Source organism: Symphalangus syndactylus, chromosome 9 (genome assembly GCF_028878055.3).
Source record: "Symphalangus syndactylus isolate Jambi chromosome 9, NHGRI_mSymSyn1-v2.1_pri, whole genome shotgun sequence".
NCBI classification, from domain to species: Eukaryota; Metazoa; Chordata; class Mammalia; order Primates; family Hylobatidae; genus Symphalangus; species Symphalangus syndactylus.
The window spans coordinates 33808754-33828449 of NC_072431.2; the positions used below are offsets into that span (position 1 = coordinate 33808754).

The 19696-nt window shown below is 35.3% G+C and overlaps 1 protein-coding gene across 4 annotated transcripts in view; it reads right to left on the minus strand.

Annotated features, from left to right (window-relative positions):
* The window catches only part of B3GALT1 (beta-1,3-galactosyltransferase 1), a 378667-nt gene that overhangs the window by 336262 nt on the left and 22709 nt on the right, over positions 1-19696 (minus strand). For 3 of the 4 annotated variants that reach the window (XR_010113656.1, XM_055291902.2, XM_055291903.2), the window contains exon 2: positions 6990-7037. The exons of the other annotated variant lie outside the window; for it this stretch is intronic. The gene's annotated coding sequence lies outside the window, so the exon portion shown is untranslated. The remainder of the gene's footprint in view (positions 1-6989; positions 7038-19696) is intronic. 4 annotated transcript variants of the gene reach the window in all.

Genomic DNA, 19696 nt, shown 5'->3' on the forward strand with positions numbered 1-19696 from the left:
TAAATAGAAAAAGAAATAAATATTTTCTGCTAAAGCTCTTTTTGAGAATTCTAATCCTGTTTACACTATTGGAGAAAAAGTAGAGCATAACATAATTCATGAGTTTAAGGAAATTAACCTATTTGTTACTCTTGTTGGACTGCTTTCATTTGTCATTAGTTTTTAGCATAGATTAACAATTAACAAATAGTGTATTTATCTTTTTATAACTTTTACATTAACTATTATAAACTAAGTATAATTGGATGTTTCATTTGAATTTTTTATACAAGTAACAAGGCAATAATTTGGAGCACAAGAAATATTTATCACAGAATGTGAGGTACAATTAGGCCTTGTAGATAAATTACTTTTTTTTTCACATTTTTAAACACTGTATTACCTATCAGCGCTCTAGAAGCAGGTATAGTTTTTGTGTGTGAAAACTAAGAAGACACAGTTAAGTATTTTAAAGAATCTTCTACTAAAAATCTGTTTACTTTCATATTAAATCCAGTGGTTTCTATGATTTATATAATATTCTAAACTATTTGAGTTATACCAAGATAAGCCGTAGTTATTTTCTTTCTAATTTTTCATTTTGGTGAGCAAAACAGACCGAGTTTGGAGAATAACTAAAGACATCTCCTGTGAACAGAATGATATACGCTGCTCCACCCAGGGTGATTCAAAGGGAATTTGCTCACCAATGTTTTAAAGTCTAAAGACGTCAGGTATATTATACAGAAGCAAAAAGGTGAAACAATACTTACAGAGATTAAAATGACACCCTTAATGCGTCCTCACCAATATTTCAGGTTTTATATCCTCAACCACCCTACTATTCTCAGGACTTTAAAAACATAAATATAGATACACACATACATATATATGTAGATACATGTACATATACATATATACTGATATACACTTTAAAACCATATACACAGATAGGTATTGTATGCACGCATGTGTGTAATTTACTCAGCTAAACCAAGTTTGTTTATAGTGTTTAAAATCTTTTGCTCGTTTGTTTTCTAGTATCCAGATGTGGCATAAATCTTAGTAGATCTAAGTTAATATGACGTGAATCAGAGGAAGCCACCACAAAGTAATAAGCTGGGGGAACAGGTGACTTTAGAACAAGGATCCAGGGCCAAGTATGGCGGCTCGTGCCTGCAATCCCAGCACTTTGGGAGGCCAAGGTGGGTGGATCACCTGAAGTCAGGAGTTCAAGACCAGCCTGGTCAACATGGTGTAACCCCGTCTCTAGTAAAAATACAAAAATTAGCCAGGCGTGGTGGCACTTGCCTGTAATCTCAGCTACTCAGGAGGCTGAGCAGGAGAATGACCCGAGCCAGGGAGGCAGGGAGTTGCAGTGAGCCAAGAACGTGCCATTGCACTCAAGCCTGGGTGACAGAGTGAGACTCTGTCAAAAAAAAAAAAAAAAAGAACAAGCATCTAGGAATTTAAAGATGAATGTTTGAAAAGGCTTCAGACTTTTATACATCATAGATTTTGGATCATTTTGAGCCACCAGTAGGAGCAGAAGGAAACAGTTTAGATAGGCAGAGAGGAGGTCAGAAAAGTTCTGAGTACAGTTGAGGGAATTTGCTGATGCTTTGTGATGGTATTAGGGAAGGGGCTTGAAAACAAGGAAGGAGAAGAATTAAGAATGTCTCCTATGTTTGGCTTCAGCATCTACGTGGATTATTGTTCTATTTACAGAAATCTGGGAGGGGTAACTGAAGGAAGCATACATATGATTAACTACCATCTCTAGATTTTAAGTCGTTTTCTTGATTATATCCCTTCTATGCTGTCTTTACTAGATTCTCTCAGAAACATACACTACGTATAGATACTGTAATTTTTTTTCCTTTTTGATCACTGATATGGTTTGGCTGTGTCCCCACCCAAATCTCACCTTGACTTGTGATAATCCTTATGTGTCAAGGGAGGGGCCAGGTGGAGATAATTGAATCATAGGGTGGTTTCCCCCATACTGTTTTCATGGTAGTGAATGAGTAAGTCTCATGAGACTTGATGATTTTATAAATGGGAGTTTTCCTGCACAAGCTCTCCTGCCTGCCATCATGTAAAACCTGGCACTGCTACTCATTCACCTTCTGCCATGATTGTGAGGCCTCCCCAGCCATGTGGAACTGTGAGTCAATTAAACCTCTTTCCTTTATAAATTACCCAGACTTGGAATTAGCAGAGTGAGAACAGACTAATACAATCACCATGTTAGGCTTCAGAGTTAGTTGGCCCAGGGATCTGGGACTTTTAGTAGGCTTTCAGAAATCCATGTTGGGCAAGAAGCAAGCAGATGGAGTTTACCTTCCAAAATAGAGTTTCAGAGTGTTGGAGTTGAAGGGCAGCTACAATTTTAATTTTCTTCTGCAACTTTAGTGGGTCAGTTTCTAGTTCCTTAGTCAATATGTTCCCCTACAACTGGCAGGAGGTCCTTTCCCTTCTCCATGTCTGAGCAGCAGAGTGGAGGGGCCTGGGTACATTGGTTCCTACAGGACTCTTACCTCTCCCAGAGTCTTTAGGGGGACATATCCTGTGTAAGAGGGATCAGAAATGTTTACTGCTTTTCTTTCACAATTTCCTCTCTCTTCTAACACACAAATATATCTTTATCTCTAATACAAGAATTACTTTGGTTAAAGGATAGAGAATAGGAGAGCAGGAAGAGAAGGGCAGTGAGCCTTCAAATACAGATTCAAAGAACTTACACAGCAGTGATGAATGAGATCGTATATTTATGTTTCTTTTTGCACACTTACCATTTTAGGACAAATAAAATGTTTCCCAGTCTGCATTATAAAAATAAATTGTCTTTTGTAACCACCAATGCCTTTGTTGCTTCCATGTGAGTTAATAATTCTTTAATTATTTCCATGTCTTTCTCTTTTATTCCCTCTTCCCTCCCTCCCTGCCTCTCTCCTTTACTTCTTTCTTTATTTCCTGTTCTTGCTCTTTCTCTCTCTCTTTCTGGCTAACATTTAAGAAAGTGTGTATCTGGCATGAACTGCAATATCTAATTGCAATGCTTGGCGGGGCGCGGTGGCTCACTCCTATAATCCCCAGCACTTTAGGAGGCTGAGGCAGGTGGATCATTTGATGTCAGGAGTTTGAGACCAGCCTGATCAACATAGTGAAATCATGTCTCTATTAAAAGTACAAAAATTAGCTGGGCATGGTGGAGCTATTCAAAAGGCTGAGGCACGAAAATTGCTTGAACCTGGGAGGCGGAGGTTGCAGTGAGCCATGATCACGCCACTGCACTCCAGCCTGGGTGACAGAGTGAGACTCTGTCTCAAAAAACAAACAAACAAACAAACTAATTGCAATGTTGCTACATTAGACAACAAATTTTGTTGAATAAGACACTTTTGAAACTGAACTTTTTGACCTTGTACACTATTTAAATACAAAATGCGGATTGACTCATAATGGCTCTTATTATTGTATTCTATATAATAGGAGTTGTTCAATAGAAATGATAAAAACCACATTTTTTTTTAATACAGAAGAAAACTTTTCCAATCTTATTACTTTGAAAACATAATTAATGCCAGCCATTTATTCTTGGGAAATAACAGAGCATCTGTTAAATTGGGGGGATGACATGGTATGCCTCTCCTTCTTGTGCCTATGTGTTCTGTTTTTTTTCTTTTTTCTTTTTGCCTTCTTCTCAGACAACAAATTCAAAGGACTGAGCTGCCTCTTTCTGCAAGGCATGCCAGTATAATACTGAAGCAGTTAGATTAACTCTGTTAGCTGACCAAGCTTGAATTTTCCCTAAGATTCAGTATCCCCACATCTGAGGTATTCCTGAAATTACATTGCAGGTGGCATCTCAGAGCTAGGAAGACCAGATGGCCATGTCTTTCCCATGATGGGCTGGTGCACTGTATAGATTGTGCACTGAACAACTCCAGGAGCACCACTTTCATAAGCTCCCTGAAGTTGTACACAGTTCCATCTCTTCAGGCATGCTCAGCCTTATTGCAAACTCATCCCTACCATAAATGGAAGTCTCTTCCACTTAAAAAAATCTATAACTCTATGATTTACTGTTTTTGTTCTTTACACTTTCTAATGACTTACTCTAAGATAATCCTTTTTCATTTGTTCCCTTGATGACTTAGCTTCATCAAGGGAATAGGACTTCTGATAAAACAGCATGGCTTTGTGAAAGATCATGGTCCCAGAAGTGACCCTTGGGTTTGAGTCTGGCTCTGCCACCTGCTAGCTTTGTAAACCTTAGGTGGCTATACTCCTCCAAGATGACTTTCTTCTCTTTTAAAATGAGGACAACAAAATCTTAACCTCAGGATCATTGTAAGAATAAGTAGTGCCTAATTCAGAATATCACAAATGCTTAATAAATATTGGTTTCCTTCTCCCACATATTTGCCAGTCCAGATTTGATTACTAAAATTGTAAGAACAGTGGTACTAATACTTCACAAACTTACCTAAGATCACATAATTTAACTGTATCTGTGCCCTCCCCTCATATAAATATCTAAGTATCTATATACTTTCTCTTCATGTTTATAGTCATAGTTGCTTGGCAGAGAAATTAAAGGTTCTTATGGTAGCTTATGAGTCAGCTCAGCTACTATCTTGGGATCTCTTTTTGATCCATTCTTTGTGATACTCATTGTACTTAAAACATCTTAATTTAGAAAAATATTTTTGATTTTCCATAGTTAACAAAGATTTCCCCATTAAAAATGCCCACCCACAGAAATAGTCCCAACTAGTATATTTTACATAAAAACAGGGCAAACCATGAACAAATTCTCTTGCATTCCCTAATCCCCAAAAGTTTCAATGTTTTGCCTGTATTCCCTCTTTCCCCTAAAAAAAGCACTAATTGAACTAGATAACAGATATGAAGAAATCACCTACTGTACAAAAGAAGAGAAAAAAGATACAAAATATAAAAGAGAAGTTAAGAGATGTAGATGACAGAATATGCAGGCTCAACCTACGTCAACATGAGCTTCCAGAGGGAAAGAAAAGAGAGGATGGGAGAAAGCAATGTCTTCGGAGTTAAGGGCTAAAAATGGTCCAGAACTGATGAAAGATAAGTATCTTCAGAAATGAGCTTTGAACAAGATTAATAAAAAGAAATATACCATATATATTTTGTAATGAAATAGTAAAAGCTCAGAGACAAAGAAAACACATTAATATCAGTCAGAATAAAGGCAAATTACCAAAAATGAATAATTACCATAAAACAAACTTTTCAACAGCAACAATGGAGTTTAGAAGACAGTAGAATATCATTTTCAAAGTGCTAAGAGGAAAAAAAACTCATTACCTTTGAATAGTACACCTGTCTAAACAATTCAAAGAATGACATTTCTAGGCAACAACAAATTGAAATTGCTATCACTAAAATAACTCACTACCAGACCTTTTAAAGGATGTACTCCAGGAGGAAGAAACATGGTTGCAAAGAGAAGGACTGAAGTTAAAAAGGAATAGTGAGCAAATAAATTGGTAAAATGTAAGGGAATCTGAACGATAACTATCAAGCACAACAATAATAATGTCTAACAATTAGAGTAGTTAAAAATAGTACAAAAACAATAGGTAGTTACATGCATAATGACAGAGCAATCGTAAGAAAACTACAGACCAATATCCCTCATCATCAGGGACACAAAAATTCATAGCAAAATACTAGTAAATGAATACAGCAGGATAAAAAAGGATAATAGATCATGACAATTGGGGTTTACCACTGTAATGCAAGGTTGAATCAAATATCTAAATATCAAATTATCTAAAATACAATACAAAAATAATATGCCATATTAGTAGAAAGAAAAGTCAAAGTATTAATAGATTCTTAAAAAGTATTTGATGTGTCAATACTCACTTATAACAAAAAAACTCTCAGAAAACTAGGAATAGAAATAAAAAGTACATATGAGAAACCTACAGGTAATGTAATAGTGAAAGACAGAATGCAAAGATGATCATTCTTATTGTGGATATTACACTGGAGATCCTAGCCAGTGAAATGAGTCAAGTGAAAAAATTAAGGGCATTTACATGGAAAAAGATGAGGTAGCCAGGCGCAGTGGCTCATGCCTGTAATTCCAGCACTTTGGGAGGCCGAGGCAGGCAGATCACCTGACGTCAAGTGTTCAAGACCAGCCTGACCAATATAGAGAAACCCTGTGTCTACCAAAAATACAAAATTAGCCAGGTGTGATGGCACATGCCTATAATCTCACCTACTCTGGAGGCTGAGGCAGAAGAATCGCTTGAACCCGGGAGGTGGAGGTTGCAGTGAGCTGAGATCACGCCACTGCACTCCAGCCTGGGCAACAAGAGCAAAATTCCATCTCCAAAAAAAAAAAAAAAGATGCAGTAAAACCGTCTTTCTCTATCTGCAGACATGATTATCTATATAAAATACTCTAAGAAAGCTATAAAACAGGATATAAACAAAATATACAAACTCATTTGTAGTTTTATTTACTAGCAATTAAAAAAAAACTAAAAATGAAATGTTGCATTGTTTTCTTTAAAAATAAGCACTCAACATGCATAGCCAAAATATTCACAATAAGCAAATGGCTAAGTAAATTAAAATATCTTGATAAGCTTTGAAATATTATTTGATTACTGAAATTAGATATTTGTAAGGAATGGGCATATATTGCCATAATAGTTAAAAGTTATGATACATAATTATATAGTTAACATGACTCTCAGTAACATGTTAAAATATGCATAGAAGATAGGAGAAAGAAATAAAGTGCAGAAATAATAATGATTCTATCTAGATGGTGGCATCACAGTGTTTTACTTTTTTTAACTTTTTAGAACAATACATATTATTTTTATGATCAGAAGTAGGCTGTGTAGTAGTTAAAGAAAGAAATAATTGAATCAGACTTTCCTATCTTGGAAATATGCCTTTGTGACAGGCTTTAATAATGCTGTCCAAAGGGTAGTCCTACTCACCACAGCAGGTTCAATCTTCACACCTGGTGGTTGATCATTTGGGTTACTCTAACATATTATGAAAAAAAGAAAAGACTACATTATTAAAGAAGTCCCGTCCTTCATTTAATTTCCCGACAGTATCCTTTCTGCTCTATCCCCTTTTCTTTTCCCCTGCCACCTCCACCCCAATCCACCCTCACACAGATTTACACTGAGATTTATGCCCATCACCAGACAAACAGAAGGGCTATTATTTAAACTCATCACATGTCACTGAGATGAAGTAATTATTACTTTGACATTCAAGACCTTGGGATTAATATTTTAAAGTTCCCATTGCTCATTTGCTATGTGAACGTTGATGTCTGTGTTTGGTAGGAGAATGAAACAGTATTTAAAGCCAAATAACAAAAATAGTTAAATGGATAAAAACAGTCTCAAGATAAAAACCCTATAGTACTTGAAATGGCTAAACAATTGTTTCTTGTTCACATCCAATCCATTCAACTACATACAACAAGCATTAGTGCACCTATTATGTACTCTTGTACTGAATATGCAGGCTAATCTACCTAAGCAGATTGTATGCAGAAGTAATTTTCTATTTCCCCAGAAGATCTACAAAAGAAATGAGCTTAAACTGGTGTGATTAAATCTGACTTGATTTAAAAAAAATAGATATTCAATTGAAAGAATAATTAAATATTGGAAAAGGTTTCCCATCAAGGTTGTGAACGGCTGAAAGAGTTGTAAAAATAAGACAAGCATTCAATACAGATGGATGATTGCCTCAGTGCCACGCAGGCTACAGGGTGGTAGCTAAGTCAGCTGAGCATTTGGATTCTCTTCGATCCTTAATTCTCAATTTTTTAATAGCTGTTTTATGGCATCACTTTAACATCAAACATCAAAGAAAGTGGATTATTCAGTCCAGTCCAGCACAAAAGAGGATTAACATTTTATTTAAGGAACTATACCAGCAGCATGTATATATTGCACTGTAAGAAGACCATTCATTCTTTCATTCTTTCCTTTAGAAATGGTTAGCAAGCACCTACTGACTGCCAAGCACTGATCTTAAGAGCAAGGGAGTTATAGGAAGCCTGTGCCTTCATGCAACTTACATTCTAGTGGGGAAAACAGACAAAAAAGAGATAAACAAAAATATGTAATATATAAGTGTAATAGCAAAAATAGATTTAGAGAAGAGACAAAGGGAGATGTGAGTGCTATTTTAGTTAACACTGGGCAATAGGGGGTAGAATATGTTTGAGGAGAATATTTGGACAGAGATCTGAATTAAATGAGGGAGCAAGCTCTGCAAATATCTGAAGGAAGAGCAGTCCAAGTAGAGATCAGTGTCACAGAGATTGGATTGGCTTTCATGATCAAGGAAGAAATAGGCACAGGGAGATTTGTAGGAAGTGAGCTCAGAGAAGTAAACAGGAGCTAGACAAGTAGAGTCTCATTGGCCACTGTAAAGATTTAAAATATTACTTTAAAGATGACAGGACTCTACCAGAGAACTGAGAGAAGGGGAGTGACATCATCTGATTTATGATTTTAAAAAAAACTGCTTTGGCTGCTATGTAAAGAATAGATTTGGGGGAAGGGTGGAGTCAGGGAGATAATATAACAGACTACTGAAATAATTCAGGTAAGAAATGGTGTGGCTTGTACCAGAGGGGTAGCAACAAAGAGGGATGAGAAGTGGTTAAGCTCTTGATATAATTTGAGATATAGCCAACAAGATTTACTAAATGATGAGATGTGAGCTACAAGAAAAAGAGTAGAATCAAGGATGAATCTAAGAGTTTTGGTCTGAGCTACTGAAAGATGGAGGTGCTAGCAACTGAGATGGGGACAGCTGATGGTGGTGCTCATGTGAGAGGAGAGTGAGATCGGAAACAAAGTTTTCCATATGCTGAGTCTGAGAATTCTATCAGCTGTCCCCATCTCAGTTGCTAGCACCTCCGCCTTTCAGTAGCTCAGACCAAAACTCTTAGATTCATCCTAATTCTATTAGTTGCCCTCTTAGAGTGCCAAAGAGGCAAATGTCAATAATGTGGCACTAGTGTAGAGGTTTGGGCTGGAAGTATAAATTCAGAGGTTGCCAGTGTATATAGATGGTATTTTGGTACATATGATAAGAAAATCGCCTTGCAAGATTGCAGATACAGAAGGGATCAAAGGTTTAGTCTGGAAGGTGATATGCCAGCATTTAGGGTTATAGGAATGAGAAGCCAGTAATAAAAATTGAGAAGAAACTACTGGTGAGATAGGAGGAAAACCAGGAAGGTATGTGTTCCAGGAGATAGGCAGAAAATTTGTTAAATAAGGATGGAGTGATCAAAGTGTCAAATTTTTTTGACACATAAAGTAAATGAAAAATGAGAAATGACATGAGTTTCAGTGAGATGGGAGACTACTGGACTGCAATGTCAACTGAAGCATTTCAATGGAGTGGTAGGAAAGAAAATGCTATTGAAATGGGATCAATACACAAAGGGATATAACAGGAAGCACAGACAGAGCTCTAGAGGAGCTTTACTATTAATACAAAAGGGGGCAGAGAAGACAGAAGCAGACCCAAGATCAAGGGCACAAAGCTGAGAAACAGGAGACCTCCCAGGAATCCTTGGAATCCTAAGATCTCTACGTTTAGAAAACAAAACATAAATAAAAAGTATTACAACAATTAATGCCTTATCTGATGTAAAATGGAATAAGATTTCCTTTCTGTATCCTCCCATTATTCCACAGACCTGCATTAACAATAGAAGAATTAATGAAAAAACTGTATAGAGCATGTAGTTCTATTTCCTGTAAGAGTATTTCATTAAGTACATTTTATACATAAGGAAACTGAGATACAGAGAGACTAAGAGACTTGCCTAATGTCATGCAACCATAGTAGCAAAGTAGAATTTGGTCTAGGTTGTCTGGCTATGGACTATACACTCTTGTCTCCTTGAAGAAGTGAACATGGTCCCTCACCAACTAGTCATGGAAAGTGCTTTATAGGAAATAAACAGAGCAGTATGACAGTGAATAAATGGAGGAGATGCACCCTTAAATAGGGGACCAGGAACTCCAGAGGCACAAAATAGATCAAGAATTAAATAAAACCCAGATGTTCAGAGGCCAAAGGGCAGAGTCTCCAGGTAGAAGAAATACAAAACGCAAAGTCTCTGACATGGAAATAACCTGACATTTTCTTGCAATAGAGCGGAGGCCAGCCCAGGATGCTTGAAGCACAAAGAGCAGGAAAGTCAAACAAATGAGGTTAGAGAGACAGGCAGAAGCCAGATCATGTCTGGCTCACTGGGCCACAGTAAATTGTGTGGCTTTTATTCTAAGTGCAGGTGAAGGATCATTTTTAATGCTCCACATGGGCTGCAAAATGTATGGCCCATCTCTTGATGGTATATTGCAACATGCATTTTCTCTTCAAATGTCCAATCTGACTTAACCTTATCTTTTATAATGTTATCCAATGTCTTCCCTCATCCAAAATCAAAAAAGAGCAACAGTTTATTGAATTGCTCCCTTCATGAAAAACAATTCTGGGAAAAATTTAACACAAACAAATAACTTTAATATTCTTTTTCTGGCTAGAGTAGACAAACTTCAGGTTCTAAACTTGACATTGCCGTTACATATGCAGCTAGTCCTCAGAAAACCACTTGACCATATAATACCTCTATTTCTTCAACTTTTAGAGAGGAAAAGCACAAGGTTTAGAGGGATTGTATAAGATTGTGAATAATATTTTTAAAATTGTACACCAGTACACACAATTATTATTATGTTATGAAAAAAGCATGCAATATGGAGTCAAATAATTTTTTTGATGCATACACTTGAGTTTGAAAATAAAGTTTTATTATTTATGGTTTTGTGAAAAGGAAGTCAAATTATTAGTCAAAGTTATCCGAGTAAAAACATCTTTTATAAATAAATGACATAAGATGATTTTCAGTTCTGGTCTAGAAAAGTAATCATAAATGTATTAGGTTTTTTCTTCATTTCTATAAAATGAAGATATAAATCACATAAGGGAGAAATTTATTTGTATCAAAGATAATGGATAAAGATTGAATGTCTTTAATATGAAGAAAAATGATTAAAATCAACCAAACACTGAAGCCAATAGGAAAAAAATGGGCAAAGGACATAATAGATTCTTCCAAGTTCATAATATTGAGAGAGTGATGTGAGACGGGCAACTTAAATATCATTGATGTGGTTGGTTGCTTGAAATCTATATAAAAACATATTAATCTTTCATACCATTAACCACTGTAGTTTCATATTTAGGAATTCCTCCCAAAAAATGAGAAATAGGAAAAAAGAAAAAGTAGAAGGACTATAAACATCATATCATAGGATATGATTAAATAAGTTATGACAAATTCATTAGTTGTAATAAATGCAGATATTAAGGAAATATATTAGAAGATAATGGGGAAATGCTCTTTATTTAAATGAATTAGAAACTATATACAGTATATATTAGTGATATAGTTGAATGCAAATTCTATAATAATCTGCATTCAAATACATATTCACAGAAAAAATTCTGAAAGGAAATGCAAGAAAATGTTAATAACTATTTGTAGGTAGTAGAAATATATGTAATTTATATTATCTTTCTTTGCTGTTTTCTAAAATACTGACAAAGGCCATGAATTGAATTTACAGTTAGTAAGAAAGAACAATTTGTAACTATAAATTATGAAATAAAGTGCAGCTGTTAAAATATTCTAACTAAGCTTTGATACTATAAAATGCAAATTACATTTGTGTAAGCACACCTATGCATGAGTTCTTGGGTACTCGTGCCTATGAGAGAGGTGTGCATATACACACATACACAAATTGTGCATGACACAATGACATAACACTACACATATTTATGAGGACTTGAAGAAATAGGCCTAATTTTTTTTTTATAAACATGTATATCTCAACTTCTATTTACTGAGTTTGTCTAATAGCCTCATACAGGGGTTGATAAGGTTATATTCTTATAGGGATACAGGTTATAATTCTGAAATGGCTTTAGGTTTGTTGTGGGGTTGAATGAGTAAGTAAACGGATGGAGACAGCCATGTTGTTCACACCCGCAGAGATGGAAGTTACAGAGAAACAAAAAAGGAAGACTAGAATGTACTACTGGATAAGGGTTGGAGACATAAACACGAATTCATGTTTACCTTAATATATAAACAGAGGGATAGATACAGACATAATTTTATATATACGTGTGTGTGTGTGTGTGTGTGTGTTACCTAACTCTGTGCACTAAGATGGCTTTGAAGCAATGAATCTCCAGTAGCAACAAACATAACCAGTATCCAGATTTTCATTTATAAATACCATTCTCCAATAAAGGGAACCAGGGGTCCTTGGAGAAATGGTTGACTGCAGGTGTAGGCAAGGAAGTACAAGATGATCCAGGAGCATCTTGACAGAAAATAAAGAAGTGTTCAAGGAACAAAATGTTGGGAACTGTGATCAAAAGGACACAGGCGCCAACCTGAAAAAGCTTCCACCAGGCTAGATGGCTCACACCTGTAATCTCAACACTTTGGAAGGTCAAGGCAGGAGGATCACTAAAGACTTAAGCTGAGGAGTTTGAGACCTACCTGGGCAACATAGGGGGATCTTGTCTCTACAAAAAAAATATTAGCCAGGTGTGGTGGCATGCACCTATGGTCTCAGCTACTTGGGAGCCTAAGGTGGGAGGGTCACTTGAGCTGTGAGGTGTCACTGCACTCCAGCCTGGGTGACAAAGTGAGACCCTGTCTCAAAAATAAATACAATAAAAAATAATGAAAGAGCTCCCAATGGCTACATCTGAAAGAATCTGAGCAACAAAATAAACAGCAGAGTGTTGGATTACGACCTAAAGTTATATAATATACATAAGTCCATAGCAATATAAATAAATGACTGAATAAATATATAAGTGAGAGAGAAAATACAAATGTGTTATCTTTGAAATATTTATGTAAATTTAAAAATATTACAAAATAAGTTTATTAAAATATTGTTTATAAAGAATAAATGTGAAATGTTCTAAATATTTTGCTAAATGAATAAAAGCAGACTAAAAAATGAAATAGACAATATGATTCCAATTTAGAAAATAAAAAGGAAAACATACCAAACAAAAAAAACTACAGCAAAACACAATTTCCTTTCTCAAAGACTGACAAATATAAAAATATTGAAAATACACTGGGTTGTTCAGGCTGTGTAGAAACATTCTGATATAGAGACATGTTGAAGTGAATGTATAATCGGCATCAATTGCCAGGGAAGGCAATACAACAACATGTGTTAACTGAAAATATACCTACCATTTTATCAAAGAGTTCTCCTAATAATTTATCCTGCAGATGCTCTTGCATATATGGGAAATGGCATGTGTACATGATAGTTTACTGCAACATTTTTGATGATGTAGGCAATTTGTGCTGCATATAATCTAAATATCCAGTATTATGGACTAAAGCATGTCTACCCATTAGAATACCACATAGCTGTTAAAAAGAATGATATGACTTTATACATACTGATATGAAAACGTCTCTAAAACATGTTGATATGTTGTCCAGAAGAACAAAGACAAGGTGCTGATAGTGTGACTATTTGGCTTGATAACAGTATATACTTGCGAGCTTTCTCTCTGCCTCTCTCTTGCAAAGAAATTAGTTAAAGGTGTTTGTCTTCTGGGAGAAGTACTGTCTGATGGCAGATCGAGGAGCACAGATGAGTTACTTTCATTGTATACTGTTTTGAATGTGAATTTTGTAGACTGTTCGTGGTTTATCTATTTTAAAACCTGAAGAGTTCAACACAATCTCTCAAAAATGCAATTCATTTAACAAAGTTTTGATTAGTATTCTGCTAACAAGATAATCAATTGAGTTGACATTTTTATAAAACATTCAGAGGTTTTTAACAGCCTAAACTAATTAATTAGCTATGAATTGAGTTTAGCAGTTTACAGCCATTGGGAAAGGAATTATTTACCCTGGAGAAGAAAATGTTGAGACAGTGTTTTCATGTTATAAAGAAGTCACTGAACAGTGGTTAACCTGCTATTTACAATAAATCTGCATTTTTTTCTCAAGTGGTTAATGGTCCCAGAATATTTTTCTTAGGGGTATACAGATAAGGCCAGGTATTAAATTAGTATGATTTGAAGAAAAGCAATATATATGACAAAAATATGTCCAACCTCATGAAAAGAAATTCCTACTTAAAATACAAGATACAATTTTTGCTTCTCATGGGCAAAAATAAAAATGTTTGATGTGGTACGCTGGTAAGAATAAAGATAAACTCTGGTGAACTACTGGTATAATTTCTATGGAGGGCAATTTAGCACCAAATGTTAGAAGTTTTTAAAATGTTCACATCCTATCTCAAGAAAATTCTACATATATAAAAGAATAATCATTTGCAGTATTGTTTGTAAGAATAAAAATTTGAAAATTTGCTAAATGCCCAGCAACAGTGACTGAGAAAAGAAATAATGCTCCATACATCGAATGGACTATGAATCCATTAAAAAATGAGGCAACTTTATATGTGAGAAAATAAAATGTATTTGTGATATCACTATATTTCAAATAGCAAAGTACAGGACATTGTGTATATACTGCTCTTGTTTGTGTAGAACTTACAAGGAACTGACAGAAGTGCTTACAAATAAGGCTGGGTGCAGTGGCTCACACCTGTCATCCCAGCACTTTGGGAAGCCAAGGTGGGTATATTGCCTGAGGTTAGGTGTTCGAGACCAGCCTCGCCAAGGTGGTGAAACCCTGTCTTTACTAAAAATACAAAATTAGCCGGGCATGGTGGCACACACCTGTAATCCCAGCTAATTGGGAGGCTGAGGCAAGAGAATTGCTTCAACCTGGGAGGCAGAAGTTGCAGTAAGCTGACATTGCGCCACTGCACTCCAGCCTGGGTGACAGGAGCAAAAACTCCGTCTCAAAAAAAAAAAAGGGATACACAAGAAACTTTTGATAGTGGTTGCCCTTGAGGAGGGGAAATGGGTGACTGGAGTGGGTGGGCAAGAGCGGAATAGAGACTTTTCATTACATACCCTTTAGTAATTTGGGATTTTGAAACATTACAGTTTTAGTTAATAAAACTTGTGTGATTTTAGGCATTGATCCAATTCCATTACAGAAGTCATTCTTTCAGATTAAGATGTTCCTTCCAAAAATCTGACACACAATCAGCAATTTTAGTTTTAACTGCATGGAACTGTGAATGAAATAAAATCGAGACTAGAATTAAAGATAAGAAAAAACAGAGGAGGTGTGGAGGATGGGTGCCCATGGGACAGCAGATGCTCTTCTGGGGAGTCATGGGTATCCAGTGGCATCTAAAGAGAGGGAGATCATCAATATGAAAATCACTGGTTTACCACTTATACTACTATGCTCTTGGCTGGTCCTAGATTGGGAATTCTTCTGAAGTACTTACAGGGCTCTTCCTGCTTGAAAGCACCTTCACGCTTTAGAATGCTTTTACTGTACATCCTATAGGAATGTATAGGCACAGGTGAAAGACTCCAGTGAAGTCTACGGTTCATAAAGAATACTCATTCTTTAATTGAAAAACATTAAATCTCATACTAATATCAATTTAAGGAAAAACATTTTATTTTGGACTCGGGAAGGTTAGATAAGGACTTCGTCTACTCTTTTTCAATGTGTACAGATTTTTTGGTACTTTGAATTCTAAAACACTGTTTAACTTTCAATAGAAAGAAACCTAAAAGTTGCTAATTAGCAGTGTAATTTGTGAATTAAATACACAACCAACATTGGAAGACATCTTTCTTTCTTCCAATTAAATATGTCTTTTGATAGAGAAAATTCAGCCCAACATGGAAGCAGAGACTTTCATGAACATCTTGGATATTGGCAAGAGAAAATTCTAGAAAAATCTAGAAAAATGTGTCCATCTGCTGCTAATTCAGTATTTTTACTGGTATATGGTTTTAAGTGCACATAGAATAGCTGACTAGAATTGGGATAATATTTTCAGGGCAAAAATAAGGAAAGAACAAAGCTGGGAGAAGAAGAGGCAAACCCAGGTACACATGAATGACTAAATCTGGAGAAGATTTTGTATATTTAGTTTGTCTCCTCAAAAAATCCTAATAGAATTCTCAAACCTGGCCTCCAATAGGCTGAGTAACGACTCAACACTTTATTAATGATACCAAAGCAGGTCTCACAAAAGTTAGGTTGCCATTTCCTTTCTAGAAGCCTTATGGCAGAGGTCACACTACAATCTATAATTTTTGTGGTCTAATGGGCATATTAATAATTCCTAATATATATTGGGCCACATTTAAACAATTTTATCTTTTAAATCATATATATATATGATTATATATGTATATATGTATATACACACACACATGTTAGTAATGTCTATTTTCATTAATTTACAAAAATTAATATTGCTTTGTGACTAGAATATATCTTTCTAAATAATATATGTATGATTTTGGGGTAATAAAATAAAAACACATGAATGATATGTCTTTTACCATGTAAATTTGCTTAGAAATAAAAAGTTATACAAAGCAAGTTCTAGGAATTACATAAAATTGTAGTGCTTCCAGTTTTAAAATAATGGTAGTAGAGGTAGTGAGACTGCAAAGAACTGAGTGTCCTGTATTGTGATAGTAGCAAAATAAATTTGAATGATTTAGGAAAGGTGTAAGAAATTTGGCAATTTATGATAAAGGACTTGTACATATTCAAACATTTTAAAGTAACAATGTCAGTCTTTAGTCTTACTAAAGAACCAATGAAAAATTAGGCCACATTTGTAGACAAAGATGTTCACTGTGATATTATTTCTAATATAAAAAAACATAAATTCTAAGATTTGGATAGTAGTTTAGTTAAATAAGTATATACCTAGAATGGAAGATTATACAGCCATTAAAGTGGTATTTTAAAAAAACTGATAGAAAATAATTATGAAATGGGAAAAAGTAGGCTACAGTTTTGCCTGTAAAAGCGATCTTCAAGAAGATCATGGAAAATATGTACTTTTTGCACTACAAAAAACTTTCACTCACTTGTTGTAAGATCTCTGAACAGAATCTAGTTTGAGGCACTAAGAAGGATAAGACATGAGTTTTACAAGAGCTTCTATCAGAGCAACTTGAATTCTACTAAAATGGAAGCAAGAACAAACATCAAGTATATGGTGAAGCTTGGGTGGAAGAATGGCAAAATCACTGATGCTTTACAAGAAGTTTATGGAGACAATGCTCCAAAGAAATCAGCAGTTTACAAATAGATAACTTATTTCAAGATGGAAAAAGAAGATGTTGAAAATGAAGCCCATGGTAGCAGACCATCTATGTCAATTTACAAAAAAAAAAAAAGTTAATCTTGTTTGTGCCCTAATTGAAGAGGATCAATGGTTAACAGCAGAAACAACAGCCAACACCATAAACATCTCAATTAATTCAGCTCATACAATTCTGACTGAAAAAGTAAATGTTGAGCCAACTTTCCACTTGATGGGTGCCAACCCATTGCTCCCAAATCAGCTGCAGATGTGAGCAGAGATTTCAATGGAAATTTTAACCAAGTGGAATCAAGATCCTAATGCATTTCATTTAAGAATTGTAACAGGAGATGAAACATAGCTTTACCAGTATGATCCTGAAGACAAAGCACAATCAAAGCAATGGCTACCAAGAGGTAGAAGTCATCCAGGCAAAGCAAAAGCAAACCAATCAACAGCAAAGGTCATGGCAACGGTTTTTTTGGGATGCTCAAGGCATTTTCGCTGTTGACTTTCCTGAGAAAGAAGAAAGAATGATCACAGCTGCATATTATGAGTGTTTTGAGAAAGTGAGCCAAAGCTTTAGGAAGAAAACTCCTGGGATGCTTCACCAGAGAGTCCTTCTCCACCACAACAATGCTCCTGCTCATCCCTCTTATCAGACAAGAACAATTTTGGCAGAGTTTTGATGGGAAATCATTAAGAATCCATATTACAGTCCTGATTTGGCTTCTTCTGAATTCTTTTTGTTTCCTAATCTTAAAAAAATCTATAAAGGGCATTTAATTTTCTTTAGTTATAATGTTAAAAAGACTGCATTATATGGTTAAATTCCCACAATCCTTAGTTCTTTAGGGATGGACTAAAATGCTGGTATCATTGCTTTAAATAGTGTCCTGATGGGGTTGAGAAATAAAGTTTATATTTTTATCTTTTAATTCCATTTAACATGAACTTTTCAAAGTATCTTTATGTATTTGATTCCATCTTTCATATTAATATGTTTTTCTTTCTTTTCTTTTTTTTTTTTTTCTGAGATAGTCTTACTCTGTCACCTAGGCTGCAGGGCAGTGGCACAATCTTGGCTCACTGCAACCTCTGCCTCACCTCCTGATTAGCTGGAATTACAGGTGCCCGCCACCAGGCCTGGCTAATTTTTGTATTTTTGGTAGAGATGACATTTCCCCATGTTAGCCAGGCTGGTCTCAAACTCTTAACCTTAAGTGATCTACCTGCCTTGGCCTCCCAAAGTGCTGGGATTACAGGTGTGAGCCACTGTGCATGGCCAATATATTTTTCTTGTATAGAGAAAAGAAACAAAAGGACATGCAATGATACAATTATGTGTATTGGCAGGAAATGTGAATACTTCATGTTTTCGTTTTATTTACACTTTTATATATTTTCCAAATTCCCTACAGTAGCTACTTATTTCTGTTAAAAATGCTATAGAGTTATTAAAACAATCAAATATGTGAAAAGTAATTTAATATATACAATAAACCTAAAAACAGTTGAGTTTTTTAACCTTTTGATACACCAACAACTGGCTAATATGCAGAAAACATATGGCACATATAAAATATACTTTCAAAATCCATGTTGATTAGCGATATTTGCCATATACAAAGCAAACTGGATAAAATTAAACTAAATTTAATTGTTTATCTTAGTAAATGTATCTAAATGAATGTGTTTTTAAGTTTGGTATTGCTCAGTTTGATAGAATATTTATAGCAATTAAATAATGAGTCTTAATAATTGTTCTAGCAAGGGGCCCCTTCTCAATTATTCTTTGCATTCTGCAGCTCTGATCTATGTTCAGTATGCCCGCCAATTCCAAGTGATTTCCAATGGCATGGAGCTAAAGGAGAAATGTGCTGAGTCCATATTCCTTTTAAGTGTCCACTTACATAACTATATGTAACATCATAGAAAATGATGATGCTACTGTCCAGTAGACAAGCTACATACTCTAAATTTACCAAAAAAAAAAAAATTGTATTTGTTTTCTTTACCTGAGAAGTAAAGCCAGCTTTGCCATGAGCTCTTCACAACTCATATCCTCATTCTCCTTTCATAAGAATTCCATCGGGGATCCAAATCATGGCCTTTGAATGGTTTTCTTCCACATAAGACTAATTGCCCTATACAGGAATCAAACCTGCAATTGTAATCTCATTAGCACCATATTCTAACCAATGTGCTTCCATCAGTAGAACGTTGACCGTAAGTGGCTTTAAGGAAGAAGATACATGCCTGGGGTAAGGATAAAGTTTAAGGTTGTAAGGAAAGTACCAGGCATTAACTTTTTTCCTTCAAATGCATTGTAGCAAGTTGGCACACGTTGAAGTCCTAACAAATAGAGGATGAGAACT